Source organism: Phyllobates terribilis, unplaced genomic scaffold, assembly GCF_046119375.1.
Source record: "Phyllobates terribilis strain yellow unplaced genomic scaffold, ASM4611937v1 Scaffold_1__5_contigs__length_1240528914, whole genome shotgun sequence".
Taxonomy (NCBI): domain Eukaryota; kingdom Metazoa; phylum Chordata; class Amphibia; order Anura; family Dendrobatidae; genus Phyllobates; species Phyllobates terribilis.
In genome coordinates, this window is record NW_027362761.1 from 1160483094 (window position 1) to 1160498773 (window position 15680).

A 15680-nucleotide genomic window follows, 5' to 3' on the forward strand; every position below is an offset into this window, starting at 1 on the left:
ATACTTTTGGCCACCACTGTATATACACACAAACCGTATTTTTGGACCATAAGACGCACCCCAAATTTTGGGGTGGAAAATAGGGAAAAAAATATTTTTTATAAGATTGGGGTCCATCTTATAGTCTGAATAGGTACGGTATCTTACCGGTGGAGGGGTCACAGGAGGCAGGGTCCTTCAGAAAGCCGGCGAAAGTGGAGGAATGCTGCAGACCCTGGGTGCAAGAAGCCGGTGCTCCAGCAGCGGGGAGTTGCGGTGGTGGTGGAACAGGATCGCAGGGCCCTCCGTTCCCTCCCTCAGGAACCCGGCGGCTGCAGCAGAAGAGGTGAGATGCTGTGGAGCCCTTAGCCTGGCTGGGGCCTGTACAGGGCTGGGGCCTGTGCAGGGCTGGGGGCCTTAGCCTGGCCGGATGTCTGTGCAGGGCTGGGGCCCTTAGCCTGGCTGAATGCCTGTGCAGGGCTGGAGCCCTTAGCCTGGCCGGGCGCCGGGCTGGGGCCCTTAACCTGGCTGTTTCCTGTGCCTGGCTGGGGCCTGTGCAAGGCTGGGGCCCTTAGCCTGGCCGGGTGCATGTGCAAGGTCGGGGGCCATTAGCCTGGCCGGGTGCATGTTCAGGGCCAGGTGCCTGTGCAGGGCTGGGGGCCCTTAGCCTGGCTGGGAGCCTGTGCAAGGTTGGGGGCCCTTAGCCTGGCCGGGTGCATGTGCAGGGTCTGGGTGCCTGGGCAGGGCTGGTGCCGGGCTGTGAGCGGCGTCGGGCGGTGAGGCAGAATGGTGTGTGCGGGTTTCTGGTGGCTGCAGCCATCTTCCTAAAGCTGTGATCTACAGGAAAATGGCTGCCGGAGCTCCCGGTCTGTGCATGCGCATGCTGGGGCAGCCATTTTCCTGTAGATTGCAGCCTCAGTAAGATGGCTGCGCACACCGGAAAGTTGCGCAGGCCGCTCTGCTTCACCACCCGATGCCGCTCACAGCCCGACACCAGCCCCAGCACCGGCCGCTCTGCCTCACCACCGACAGCATCTCAGCGCTGCTGCCACAACCGCCGTGTTCCTGAAGGAGGGAGGGCCCTGCGATCCCGCTCCACCACCACCGCACCTATCCAGTAATGTAACGTTCGGACCATTAGACGCACCCCCCCATTTTCCTCCCAATTTTGGGGTAAAAAAAAGTGCGTCTTATGGTCCAAAAAATACAAGATATATATATAATTTTTTTTTTTAACTTCTGAATTTTTTAAGCTAATAATTTATGAAATAAAAATTAAAAATTTAAACTACAGGGTGGTCACAAACTTAAGGTACCAGGACATCAGTGGCGCCTCCTTCAGCATTGGTGGCAGATGAACCTTCAGCAAATACACACCCCTGAGGCTGGCCCTAATGTACGCTATGTTCACTCTCTGCCTTTTGCTATGCTTATGACCCAAAGTAATTGCTATCGTTGACAGTCAGGACCCTTTATGTAAGATGTGATCTCATGGATGGACACAACTTACCACAGGGTAATTAAATCACAGAATCCTGCTTAATTCTGATTTTAGAATTATGTCTGATCTCCTTACAGGGGTCCTGGAGCGTGGACAATATCATGACGTCAGCTCACAAGTGGTTGGTTGTATTACTGGAATACTAAAGCCTCTTTCACAACGTTTCTCAGAATGTCATCTTTTTATATCTCGGCTGATGGTTCTTTTCTTTATTAAAGGGCCAGTTCTATCCTTCATATATGAATGTGACTTTTTATCGGACTTGCATATTAAATCAGCAGTTCAAAAGGAAACCATTAAATATCATATAAGGAACAACTTATCTGACATATGGCCTTGGGGGTCTACAGGTGCTTCTCACAAAATTAGAATAGCATCAAAGAGTTAATTTATTTCAGTTCTTCAATACAAAAAGTGAAACTCATATATTATATAGAGTCATTACAGTGTGATCTGTTTCAAGTGTTTATTTCTGCTAATGTTGATGATTATGGCTTAAAGCCAATGAAAACACAAAAGTCATTATCTCAGTAAATTAGAATAATGAACAAAAAACACCTGCAAAGGCTTTCTATGTGTTTAAAAAGGTCCCTTAGTCTGTTTCAGTAGGCTCCACAATCATGGGTAAGACTGATGACTTGACAGATGTCCAGAAGGCAGTCATTGACAGACTCCACAAGGAGGATAAGCCACAAAAGGTCATTGCTAAAGAAGCTGGCTGTTTACAGAGTGCTGTATCCAAGCATATTAATGGAAAGTTGAGTGGAAGGAAAAAGTGTGGTAGATAAAGGTGCACAAGCAACCAGGATAACCGCAGCCTTGAAAGGATTGTTAAGAAAAGGCCATTCAAAAGTCATTTCTTCAAGACCCACCACACACACACGTATCCAGGACATGGGCTACAAGTGTCACATTCCTTGTGTCAAGCCACTCATGACCAATAGACAACGCCAGAAGTGTCTTACCTGGGCCAAGGAGAAAAAACCTGGACTGTTGCTCAGTGGCCCAAGGTGTTGTTTTCAGATGAAAGTCAATTTTGCTTTTCATTTGGAAATCAAGGTCCCAGAGTCTGGAGGAAGAGTGGAGAGGCCACAATCCAAGCTGCTTGAGGTCTAGTGTGAAGTTTCCACAATCAGTGATGGTTTGGGGAGCCATGTCATCTGCTGGTGTAGGTCCACTGTGTTTTATCAAGACCAAAGTCAGCGCAGCCGTCTACCAGGAAATTTTAGAGAACTTCATGCTTCCCTCTGCCGACAAGCTTTTTGGAGATGGAAATGTCATTCTCCAGCAGGACTTGGCCCCTGTCCACACTGCCAAAAGTACCAATACCTGGTTTATATACAACAGTATCACTGTGCTTGATTGGCAGCAAACTCGCCTGACCTTAACCCCATAGAGAATCTATTATAGAGAATCTATGGGGTATTGTCAAGAGGAAGATGAGAGACACCAGACCCAACAATGCAGACGAGCTGAAGGCTGCTATCAAAGCCACCTGGGCTTCCATAACACCTCAGCAGGGCCACAGGCTGATCGCCTCCATGCCACATTGCCGCATTGATGCAGTAATCGATGCAAAAGGAGCCCGACCAAGTATTGAGGGCATTTACTGAACATACATTTCGGATTTTAAAAACAATTTTCAAGCTGTTATAAAGTATTCTAATTTACTGAGATAATGACTTTTGTGTTTTCATTGGCTGTAAGCCATAATCATCATCATTAACAGAAATAAACACTTGGAATAGATCACTCTGTGTGTAATGACTCTATATAATATAGGAGTTTCACTTTTTGTATTGAAGAACTGAAATAAATTAACTTTTTGATGATATTCTAATTTTGTGAGAAGCACCTGTACTTTTATTGTAATGGCCAACTATTTACTGCTGCGTGTGTTATATAATGTATAGTAGTGTTAGGACCTATAGTACTATTAGTATCAAGTAAATGTGAATGAAGCCACAATCTTTGAGTCCATTGTAATGCTTTATACCAGTTCTACAGGAGGGGTTGACATTTTTATCAACAGCTTCCATACTCAATTGACAAAAATATACGTACGGGGTGTCTTGGGTGTAGCACACGACAAATAATTTCTCCTGCTTCTACAACCAAATAAAAATAATTACAATATTCCAAATCTATGTGCCCTCTTCCCAGGCTAGAATATGATCCGGTTTGGCAAAATATGAATACATACGTACCTACCCACACTAATACACTTATTCTTTACTTATAGACCTAAAATACAATAGTATCAGAACCAAGCTCATTCCATATATACAACACCAGAACCAAGATCAGTACAGAAATACAATACAAGAAAAACACTAATTACATAAATACAGTACAAGAAACAAACTAGAATCATAAATACAGCTCCAGAGCCAAGCATAGTAAATAAGTACACTATCAGAACTTGGCTTATGACATAAATGCATCACCAAAACCAAGCACAGTACATAAATAAATGCAGAACCAGAACTAAGCTTAGTACAGAAATACAACTCCAGAACCAAGTTCATGACATAAATATAGTGCCAGAATCAAACTAATAACATATATACAGTAGCAGAACAAAGCTCATTACTTAAAGTACCAGAACTAAACTCCTTACATAAATACAGTACTAGAGCTAAATTGATAACAAATGCAGCATTATAAGTAAGCTCTTTAAATAAATACAGTTACAGAACCAAGTTCATAACATAAATGCAGCACCAGGATCAAGCTATTTCTATAAATACAGCAGCTGAACCAAACTAAAAACACCATAATTAAGTATAGCTGAGTTTTAATACTCAATAGATTGCCCTGCCTACATGTCGACATGATATGCAGCATGATGTGCACCAATTCTAACTCTGGTCTTGATTTTTTTTCTCTTATATGTTACTCACGTGGTTATGGAACCACAATGCCACGGTCCGGAGAGAGCCTGAAGGGGTGTAACTAAGTAAACACCAGGTTCTTCGCTAGAGCCCCTTATAGTATCGGCGTCTCTACCCTGTGACAGGCAGAGACACCGTCCCTCTTACTGCTGCGCTGTCTGCCCGGCGTCCTCCGGCACTCCTGCTTCTGCTGCTGCCGGCGTGCGCAGCTTCTGGGGCACTGTGCTTAGGGCGCGCGTGCGCTCCCTCCCTCTTGAAGGGGCCGCGCGCGACGTCCTAAGGAGTCCCCGGCCAATGGCCGGATGACCTCTCATATAAAAGGCACCTCCTCCAAAATGGAGGTGCCGTGCAATGTTGTATCTTTGTGTGTAAAACTCTGCTTCAGCCCTCAGGTCCCGCTGCCAGCCTGACTACCAGTCCAGTCCGCCAGCCTGACTACCAGTCCAGTCCGCCAGCCTGATTACCAGTCCAGTCCGCCAGCCTGACTACCAGTCCAGTCCGCCAGCCTGACTACCAGTCCTGTCCGCCAGCCTGACTACCAGTCCTGTCCCCAGCTTGTTTACTCTCCAGCCCGACAGTCTGTCTACAGTCCAGTCCGCCAGTCTGTCTATGGGCCCTGCCCGCCTGCTTACCTGGAAGCACCTGCCTGTTACCTTCCGTGCCTACCAGCCAGCCTACCTGGAGGCTTCTTCTTGTTACCTGCCATGCCTACCTGTCAGCCTACCTGGAGGCTCCTGCTTGTTACCTGCCGTGTCTGCCAGTCCGTCTACCCGGATCACCCGTCAGCCTGCCTGCCGTGCTCATCTGCTGTACCGGTCAGTCCCTGCCTTCTGACCCGTGGGAGTCACCTGCTCTCATACAAGGTCTGGCCCAGAGTAGCACCTGGTCCCTCTGCTCGATCCTTCCCTGGTCACGGAGTCGATTGAGCCGCCGTACGACCTTAGTCAGTCTGAGTTGATACCTAGTTACGCCCCTCCGGTCCCTCCTTGCACCGCAGCACAGAGGTTCCACCACCCAGATCCGTAACACCCCTGGTGGTGTGGTTAGACTTGAACCCAGGTGAACACCAGGTGCTACTCCAGGACAAATCCCGTAGCCGCGGCAGCTGACCCCCAAGGGGACAGGGAAGCAGAACCAGCCAGGAACTGGTTAGCTGGAGGTATGTGGCTGGTAGACAGATGCAGGATAGGTACAGGAACACAGGACGGCCACAAGTGCAGGTTCACAAGTGCTGGTTCAGACGGGTCAAGATCAGGACTAGACACAGTCAGGGCGAGTTCAGGTATATGTAAATCAGAACGGACAGGATCAGGTGCAGACTAGGCGGACAGAGTCAGGTAAATGGGATGGACATGACCAGATACAGAGAGTACAGGTAAAGGGACCTTACAACTAGGTAGCAGGAAATGCACTGGTGCTAACGTTGCTAAGGCACCTCCCATTTGGGGAAAGTGCATTAAATAAGTTATGTCTCCCAGCCATTGGCTGGGGACATTTTTAAAAGCATGCGCCCTAGGCATTCTCCCAGGAGACCTGCGTGCCATGCACAGGCCCTGGGTGGGGACCAGAGCAGCATGGTGCGGTGAGTGAAGACTCTGGAGTTCCTGCTGAGAGGGGGAAGGGGACACATGCGGAGGCAACAGCGCTGATCTAACATTGTATCATAAACACAGAAGTACCAGAACTAAGTTCAGCTGATTACATAAATACCGCATCGTAACCATGTACATAACTTAAATACAGAACCAGAACTAAAATCAGTACATGAATCCAACATTGGAGCTGAGCTGATTACATAAATCCAGAACTTGAACTGAGCTGATTTAATTTCACACTTCCCCACCAGACCTGTCAATCTCTGTTAATGGATCTACACTTTTCTCAGTCTTACAGGCCATTTCAAAAGTCTCTCAAATCTGCTCTTTCCTCAACTTTGAGTTAGCAAAAATACCTTCATCATCTTCTGCCTAGACAACAGCAATATCCTTCTTCTTTGCCTCTAATCCACCCTTAACTCTGCTGCTCTTTGCTCTCTACCAATTCCTTCACTGGCTTCCCATTGCTCAGGAAATTCAGATCCAAATATATTTAAAGGGGTTTTCCTGTTTCTAAAAACCTCTGTCCCCCAGCTGCAGTTCATTTTGAACAACACAAACTCACCCTCCCTGGGTCCAGCGCTGTGTCTCCGCCGCTGCTCCAGGTGCCTGTTATAGTCTGCAGCGCTGACGTCACATCGTTAGCATTGCAGCCAATAGCTGAGCTCAGCGGATTTAGCATGTAGACGTCACAAGCCGCTCAGAGCCGCTGAGTGCAGTTATTGGTTGAAGTGCTATAGATGTCATGACAGCACTGCTGACAATAAAATACCCTGGGAGCAGCAGCTGAAACTCAGCGCCGGACCCAGGGATGGTGAGAAAAGCGCAGTTTGCCTTCTTAAGATAAACTGTGCCAGGAGGAGAGGGGTTTTCAGAAACTGGAAAACTCCTTTAAGGTTTTGAACTTTCCTACATACATCTACAACCTAATCTTGCATAATCTCCAGTCATCATAAGACCTACATATGTTATCACATACATTCTGGAAGGACATCTTAGTTACACCAATATTCTACTTTTTTTCAATCTGGCCTCAGCTGATCTCAATCACAAGAAGACCTGCAGTTCATTGCTATAATTAATGTAGTCATAAAATAAATGAAAACGGCACAATGCAGTTTCATGCCAATGTTACACCTAATAACCCTATATATACTGTGCTCGAGAGACTTGCTCTGCTGACCACTGAGGTAGACATGGAACACTGTCTCTTTAAGGTTTGGATTGGTTTATTAAAAAATATCATAAACCAATCTAGAGTTCATAATGTAAACACAGCCCATTCAGCATAACAACCAAGCAAAATAAAAGATACAGCACAGTCCGTATATTGGCCGAGGTCCGGGCACTCAGGGTTACCAATAACACATGGTCCAAGTTAGCACAAAACCACAAGCTCCTCTCTCTCTCAGGAGCTAGCTTCTCCATACACTGAACAACACCTGAGTCAAAAGGCTGGATATTTATAGCCCAGACCCTGGGGTGGAGATATGGTGAATGGCCTCCCACCCACACTATAGTAGGTCAGCATGGTGGCTCAGTGGTTAGCACTGCAGCCTTGCTGTGCTTGGCTCCTGGGTTCAAATCCCACCAAGGACAACATCTGCAAGGAGGTTGTATGTTCTCCCCATGTTTGCGTGGGTTTCCTCCGGGTTCTCTGGTTTCCTCCAACACTGCAAAAACATACTGATTTTGAATTTAGATTGTGAGCCTCCATGGGGACAGTGCCGATAATGTTTGTAAAGCACTGTGGAATATGTTGGCGCTATATAAAAGTAAAGATTATTATTATTATAGCCATTCACAAAAACTAAGCCCTTTTAAATATGGCTGATTAACCCTCTCAGCACATACCATGCAGGAGAAAACTTCCAGATTTCACATCACTGAAGCTAATAGCCTCAGTGAAACATATCTCCCCTCCAGCACTCTGCCAGTGACTTTGTCACAATGCTAATTGGGCTTGAAGATGGGAGCGAGTTACAATACATCTGAGCAGTTTAATGGCAACGCTTTCCAAAACACGGGCAACATGAATTAGAGCCTGGCCGCACTATTGCAGCTATTCTTTTCTCTGAAACGTTCTTACGGTTTCAGAGAAAACTTAGTTTAAAGATCCGACTGGGGACTATAGGGAAAGATGAGACGAGTCCAGTGCCACCGCCGATCGGCATCTCCCAGCACAACTACAGGTGGTTGACAGTTCTTTCCCATGTGTGTGCATTGGGAGAGACCTGTCAATCATCTAGAGCTGTGCAGGGAGGAGCCGGCCAGAGGCGGACTATCTATGCTCCCCAGCCAGATCTTTAAACTAGAATATGTCAGGCTCCGATTCATGCTATCCCCAGTTTTGGAAACATGAATCACCTGACAGGTTCCCTTTAAAGCCATGTAATGTGCTTGTTATGTGACCTTTCAGTAATAAGAAACACCACAAAATGCTTCGATGTTCCAAGAAGATTTGCCATTGTCCCATAGATCAGTGACAGTACATGTCAGAGTAGTCATATTTGCAATTAGTTCCGTATTCCTTCACGTTCCTCAACCAGGAAAATTCTTATGTGTAAAAAACTGCATTTTATTAAATTATATCTCAATTATTTAGCAAATTTTGACATGTACCTTGTTAGGTGAAGGTCACTCCAGTTATACAGTAAATAGAAGACAGGGAGGAGGGGGATGCAGCTGCAGTTTCCCTCCCTCTGTATCTGAGAGACTGGAGAGGACATAGAAATGAAGAGACTTGAGAGCAAATGGCACATAAATAAAAAAAGAAAAACATAATACACTATAAGTCCTTGAATAAACATGTATCTATAATAAGTAGCAACTCGCTACTTGTATAAAATCTCAGAAGTTCAGGTATAGGACTGCCTGGTCCTACAATGAGTCCTCAGCTGCTTCTACTCAACCCAAGATATTGTATCGTTGAGATTAGCCTTACAGTTAGTTTTATCGTGATGAAGTGTGCCCTGGAGAAAGATGTGGGAAATCCATGAAATTAAAATAATTAAATAAAATTATTATACATTTGTTGCCCATGCTTTATCACATCACCCTCCAGCTATACTGCACTCACTTTTCAAAGAGTTTCAGAGCTGGAGTAAAAATGCCAAAAAAATCACATTTTATGACATTTCAAACAGTTTACACCTGAGTTCTTCAGTACCTGGAATTTCTTTACTTTTCATCAAGAGGGACCTCGCTGGGTTTAGTGGCTTCGAACAGTTATCCAATTATGAAAACCTGATTACCGGACTAAATTATAGGATAAAAGTGTGACTTTTATCAGGTTAAATCACAAGCCTTAGGGTATGTGCCCACGTGTCTTTTTCAGGTGGATTTTGTCTGAAGAAGTGCTAAGAAATGGCAAAAAGAATGAACATATGCAGCGCAGTGTCAAAACAGCTTCCTGTGCACATGTCCACGTAAACCACTTCAGGCTTCGAAAGCCGTGAAGCCACTAGAAGTGACTTGACCATTCTTCTGGCGGCTTCCTTTTGGAAACTGTTACTACAGTGGCGTGAAAAAGTGTTTGCCCCCTTCCTGATTTCTTATTCTTTTGCCTGTTTGTCACACTTAAAAGTTTCAGATCACAAAACAAATTTAAATAAAAGACAAGGATAACACAATTAAAAAAATGCAGGTTTTAAATGAAGATCTTTATTATTAAGGGAAAAAGAAATGCAAACCTACAGGGGCCTGTGTGAAAAAGTGTGAAAAGTGATTGCTCCCCACCCCCCCTTAAACCATAAATTAACTGTGGTTTTTCACATCTTTGGGAAGCTGAGTTCAATTTCCCTAGCCACACAGAGGCCTGATTACTGCCGCACCTGTTCTCAATCAAGAAATCACTTAAATAGGACCTGCCTGACAAAGTGAAGTAGACACACTGCATTTTATATATGGAATTAAACAAAAATCGCCAGCAGTGTTACCGCAAAAGGTGTTCAGGATGACGTCAGAGAAAACCTCAGGGAAACCACCACCGGCATTTTCCTGAAGCTCTAAAAGATGCCAAGTGCACACACACTAAGGCTGTGTTCACACGGTGCGTTTTTGCAGCGTATTTTCCTTGCGGAATTGGCCCAAAAACGCTATCAAATCCTTTTGCCAGCAAAGTCAATGAGAATCCTGAAGTGCTGTGCCCATGATGAGTATTTTTCCTTTCAGGATTTGCTGTGCTTTTCTATCCACAGCATGTTAATTCTTTGTGCTTTTTTGCCTCGTTTTTCATCCATTGACTTCAATTGAGTCAGTCAAATACACATCAGTGACTGCTCTACAACTGATCCAGATCCTCATGGGACACTATGGATTATTTCATCACTTCAGACAGGTGAGGGATATGGTTGTTTTTTATTTTTTTTTACAGGTGACAATAGCTTTGGGGATTAGGTGTTAGGTGAGTATATGGTTGCTTTTTTATTTCTGTTTTTTTACAGGGGACAAGGGTTTCAGGGGATTAGATGTTAGGTGATTATAACTGTGTTTTTTATTTTTAAATAAATATGTAAAAAATGGTGTGGACTTTTATTTAAAATAAAGTATTTTATTCTTGCTGTGTCTTTATTTAAAAGCTTGTACTATTGGGTTAATATTTGAAGTGACCAAATACCAGAAAATAACCAACATACGTTGGAAGGAGGGTAAGTAAAGATTATCTACCAAAAAAGACAATTACCCATTAAAAATTAACTTTTAATTTAAACACACTAAAATAATGTACTCAATAGTACAGTTGGGACAAACTAACATATAAGAAAGGAGACATAGAGGGATATAAAGGTGAAAAAGGAATAGAAATAGTGTCAGCTAGGCCGTAAATAATACGCTATAAGGGATAATAGACTAATCCCTTTCTGGCAGTGGAGTATATCAGCCCCCAATATTCAAATAGTGCCCCCACTGTACCACGGCTATCCTTCACCTAGTCCCCAAGAAACCTTAATAATGCAATTCAACAAGTACACATATGAATTTTGCAAACAGTGTCCTCAGTAGCGTATTCAGCAAATATCCAATAATGACATCAATGGCATATAGAAAGCTAAATGTCCACAGTAATACTAACACCCCAATAAGTCAAAAAAATTGATGCGTATGGAAATGTAGTCCACCAGCATGCAGAGTCATGTAAGACTCAAAGAAAAAAAAGTCCAATTAAATCTTGAAATAAATATAAAGTCCAGAGATTTTTCAAAAAGCCATATCAGATGACCAGTGTAAAGCAAAATAATAGTCCAGTAATCACCAAAACAGTTACAGGAAATATAGATGATATTAGAGGTGCTGATGGATACAAAAATGACAATGTCCCAAATAAAGAAAATCCAATGAGAAAAAAACGCTGAATCAGGGATTCTTCCCCTACATCATGCTGCTCTCAGATTAGGTTGCGCAAACCTGATTGCAGATTCTCTCTTAAGCCCCCGTCTCACATAGCGATATCGCTAGCGAGATCGCTGCTGTGTCACGGTTTTGGTGACTCACCAGCGACCTCACCAGCGATGTCGCTGTGTGTGACACTTTGCAACGATCAGGCCCCTGCTGTGAGGTCGCTGATCGCTGCAAAGTGTCCTGGACCATTTTTTGGTCGTTGGCCTCCCGCTGGCCAGCACACATCGCTGTGTGTGACCAGCGGGACCAACGATCTGGCTGGTAACTATGGTAAACATCGGGTTACTAGGGGCACGCGCGCACTTAGTAACCCGCTGTTTACCATGGATACCACTCTGCTACGGTAAGCGGAGGCTCCCGCGCACCGTAGCAGAGTGGTATCCATGGTAAACAGCGGGTTACTAGGGGGACACGCGCACTTAGTAACGTGATGTTTACCATAGTTACCAGCCTGCTCCTGCTTGCAGCAGGCTGGTAACGGGAGCAGGACATCGTGGAACGATCCTTTCCACGATATCGCTGCTCCCCTGATCGCTGGTGAGCCTGCCTGTTTGACAGCTCACCAGCGACCACATAGCGACGCAGCAACGATCCCTGACAGGTCGTATCGTTGTCGGGATCGCTGCTGCATCGCTTAGCGTGACGGGGCCCTTAGGTTGCTTGTTGATTAATATCTTGAGGACACAGATGTGGCAGGCCTCATCCTCCCGGTGATGCGTGATGTTGTATACTAAAGGGATTCCCAGGATTAAAAAAAAAAAAGATGTGCTTATATTCTACACAGCGCCACCAATGTCTATATACAGTGTCTGGTATTGCAGCTTATCCCCAAGTGAGTGCTACAATACTAAACAAAGCTTATTGGACAAAAGTGGCGCTGTTCATGGAAACTTTATTTTTCATACAGCACCTTCAATCCTGTTAATACTAAGTGTATTTTGGACTTTAAAGACATATTCCCATCACAGACATTAACATGTGGGTCAACCAGTACAGCACACAATATAAAAGATCCCAAAAACCATAATAGACCCCCCAAAAATGTCCTAAAATATATAAGATGGTTTTGTTGGGGATACCTATAACCAAGACCCTGTTATTACAGACGACGCAACATTCCGCCCAGATTGCAGGGAGTTCCCAGTTGTGCTGTAGATGTCATCCCTCATGGACTTGTACAATAGTTCTTTGTTTTGCGATACAGCTGCCATTGTCCCTGAAATTATCGAGCAGAAGTTCTAAAAGTGATCGGAGAAGTTATCTCCAGGCTTTGATGAGAATCACAACGATTACTAACAAGTTCTCTTTCATCTGCTGAGAAGTTCATTAAATCAGTGGAATAATGTCATCTATTTCCAAATGTCAAAGCTTAGGTGAAACTTGTAGCTTCTGGGCTTCATCCTTTATTCTTCCCGCTAGAAAAAGAAAATGACAGACTTTAAGGGAACCAAATTCACTTACTAACGTGAATGAGTCTAAAAAAAAAAAAAATGGACAACACTCGGATGCCGTCTGAGCTGCACTTTTTCCGTACGTGACAAAATGGACGTATGAATGAGCCTTAATGCTAAGAAAAACTTATAAGAAAAACAAATGACACACTGACCAAAAATGGATGAAAATCAGATCCAGTGCACTGATGAAAGTTGCTCCTAATGAGAAAAAAAATATCAAGAGAATTTGCCCCAACTGCTCATCCTCCCAAGCTAATTAGTCAAGACCCCAAATGAGATGAAGTCGATAGAAATGAACTGACTCCAACTAAATATGTTCTATTCTCTATCTATCATCTATATGTCCCTCTTCCTGGTATATACTGTTTGTCTCTAATCCTGGCCCCATCTTGGTATATATATATACAGTACAGACAAAAAGTTTGGACACACCTTCTCATTTAAAGATTTTTCTGTATTTTCATGACTATGAAAATTGTACATTCACACTGAAGGCATCAAAACTATGAATTAACACATGTGGAATTATATACTTAACAAAAAAGTGTGAAACAACTGAAAATATGTCTTATATTCTAGTTTCTTCAAAGCAGCCACCTTTTGCTTTGATGACTGCTTTGCACTCTCATGCCATTCTCTTGTCCATCTGTGGACGTCGGGCCCTCATACCACCCTCATGGAGTCGGTTTCTAACCTTTTGTAAGACACATGCACATTTGTGGCCTGCTGGAGGTCATTTTGCAGGGCTCTGGCAGGGCTCCTCCTTTTCCTCCTTGCAGGCGGAGGTAGTGGTCCTGCTGCTGGGTTGTTGCCCCCTACGGCCCCCTCCACGTCTCCTGGTGTACTAGCCTGTCTCCTGGTAGTACCTCCAGCCTCTGGACACTACGCTGACAGACACAGCAAACCTTCTTGCCACAGCTCGCATTGATGTGCCATCCTGGATGAGCAGCACTACCTGAGCAACTTCTGTGGGTTGTAGAGTCCGTCTCATGCTACCACGAGTGTGAAAGCACAACCAACATTCAAAAGTGACCAAAACATCAGCCAGAAAGAATTGGTACTGAGATGTGGTCTGTGGTCTCCACCTGCAGAACCACTCCTTTATTGAGGGTGTCTTGATAATTGCCAATAATTTCCATCTATTGTCTATTCCATTTGTACAACAGCATGTGAAATTGATTGTCAATCAGTGTTGCTTCCTAAGTGGGCAGTTTGATTTCACAGCAGTGTGATTTACTTGGAGTTATATTCTGTTGTTTACGTGTTCCCTTTATTTATTTGAGCAGTGTATGTCCCACATTCTGGTATATTTGTCCCTTATCCTGGCCCCATCCTGGTATGTGTCCCCTGTTTTGCCGCTGTTCTTAAATGCATAGAAAAAAAATAAATGATTCTACTCCCCTTCCCCCCGCTCCCCCGCTGTGCGGTGTCCTCTTCTGAGGTCGGCAGCTGACTTCAGCGTGCAAGAGACCGGAGCGCATGAGGTCACTGCCATGTGCCCCCAGTCACATGCACACCGACATCAGCTGCTGGCCTCTGATTGGCCGGCAGCGTGTATTACAGCGCATGGACCCCTTACGCCACAATACACTGAATGGTGTCAGCGGGCCCTTCACCCACATGGGTCCAGTCACAAGTGCGATTGATAAACCCCTGTATCTATCTACAGTGGCTTGTGAAAGTATTCACCCCCCCTTTGCTTTTTACCTATTTTGTAACAATTTTGTAATCCGATTTGTGTGTAATGCATCAGCATTAAATAGTCTAAGTTGGTGAAGTGACAAAAATATCGGCATACATTTAATTTATGGGATCAAATAACTCAAAATTGGCATATGCTTATGTATTCACCGCTTTTGCTATGAAGCCCCTAAAAAATGTAGGTGCAAACAATTACCTTCATAAGTCTCATGCTTAGTGAAAAGAAGTTCACCTGTGTGCAATCTAAATGTCACATGTCAGTTTATACACTTTACCTTTTCTGAAAGGCCACAGAGGCCGCAACACCATTTATAAGAGGCACCACTAACCAAACACCATGAAGACCAAGGAGATCTCCAAACAACACCATGGTGACCAGGGAGATCTCCAAACAAGTCAGCGACAAAGTTGTTGAGAAATACAAGTCAGCGTTGGGTTATAAAAAATATCCCAATATCTGATGATCCCCGGAGCACCATCAAATCCATTATCATCAAATGGAAAGAACATGGTTCCACAACAAACCAGCCAAGAGAGGGCGCCCACCAAAACTCTCAGCCCGGGCAAGGAGGGCATTAATAAGAGAGGCATCACAGAGACCTAAGGTAACCCTGAAGGAGGTGCAGAGTTTTCAAGCAGAGACTGGAGTATCTATCCATACGACCACAATAAACCGTACACTCCATAGAGGTGACCTTTATGGAAGAATGGACAGAAAAAAGCCTTTACTTACACACAAATATTGTAAGGCTCGTTTTGAGTTTGTCAAAAGATGTGGGAGAGTCCCCAAATGTATGGAGGAAGGTGCAGTGGTCAGATGAGACCAAAATTGAACTTTTTGGCCACCAAGGTAAACGCTATGTCTGGTGCCAAACCAACACAGCTCATCACCCCAAGAACACCATCCCCACAGTGAAACATTGTGGTGGCAGCATCATGCTGTGGGGATTTTTTTCTACATCAGGCACAGGGGAAATGGTCCGAGTCAAAGGGAAGATGGTGTAAAATACAGGGATATTCTTGAGCAAAACCTGTTTCAGTATGTCAGTGATTTGAGACTGGGATGGAGTTTCACCTTCCAACAAGACAATGATCCAAAGCAAACTGCTAAAGCAACATTCGAGTGGTTTAAGAAGAAATGTGTAAATGTTTTGGA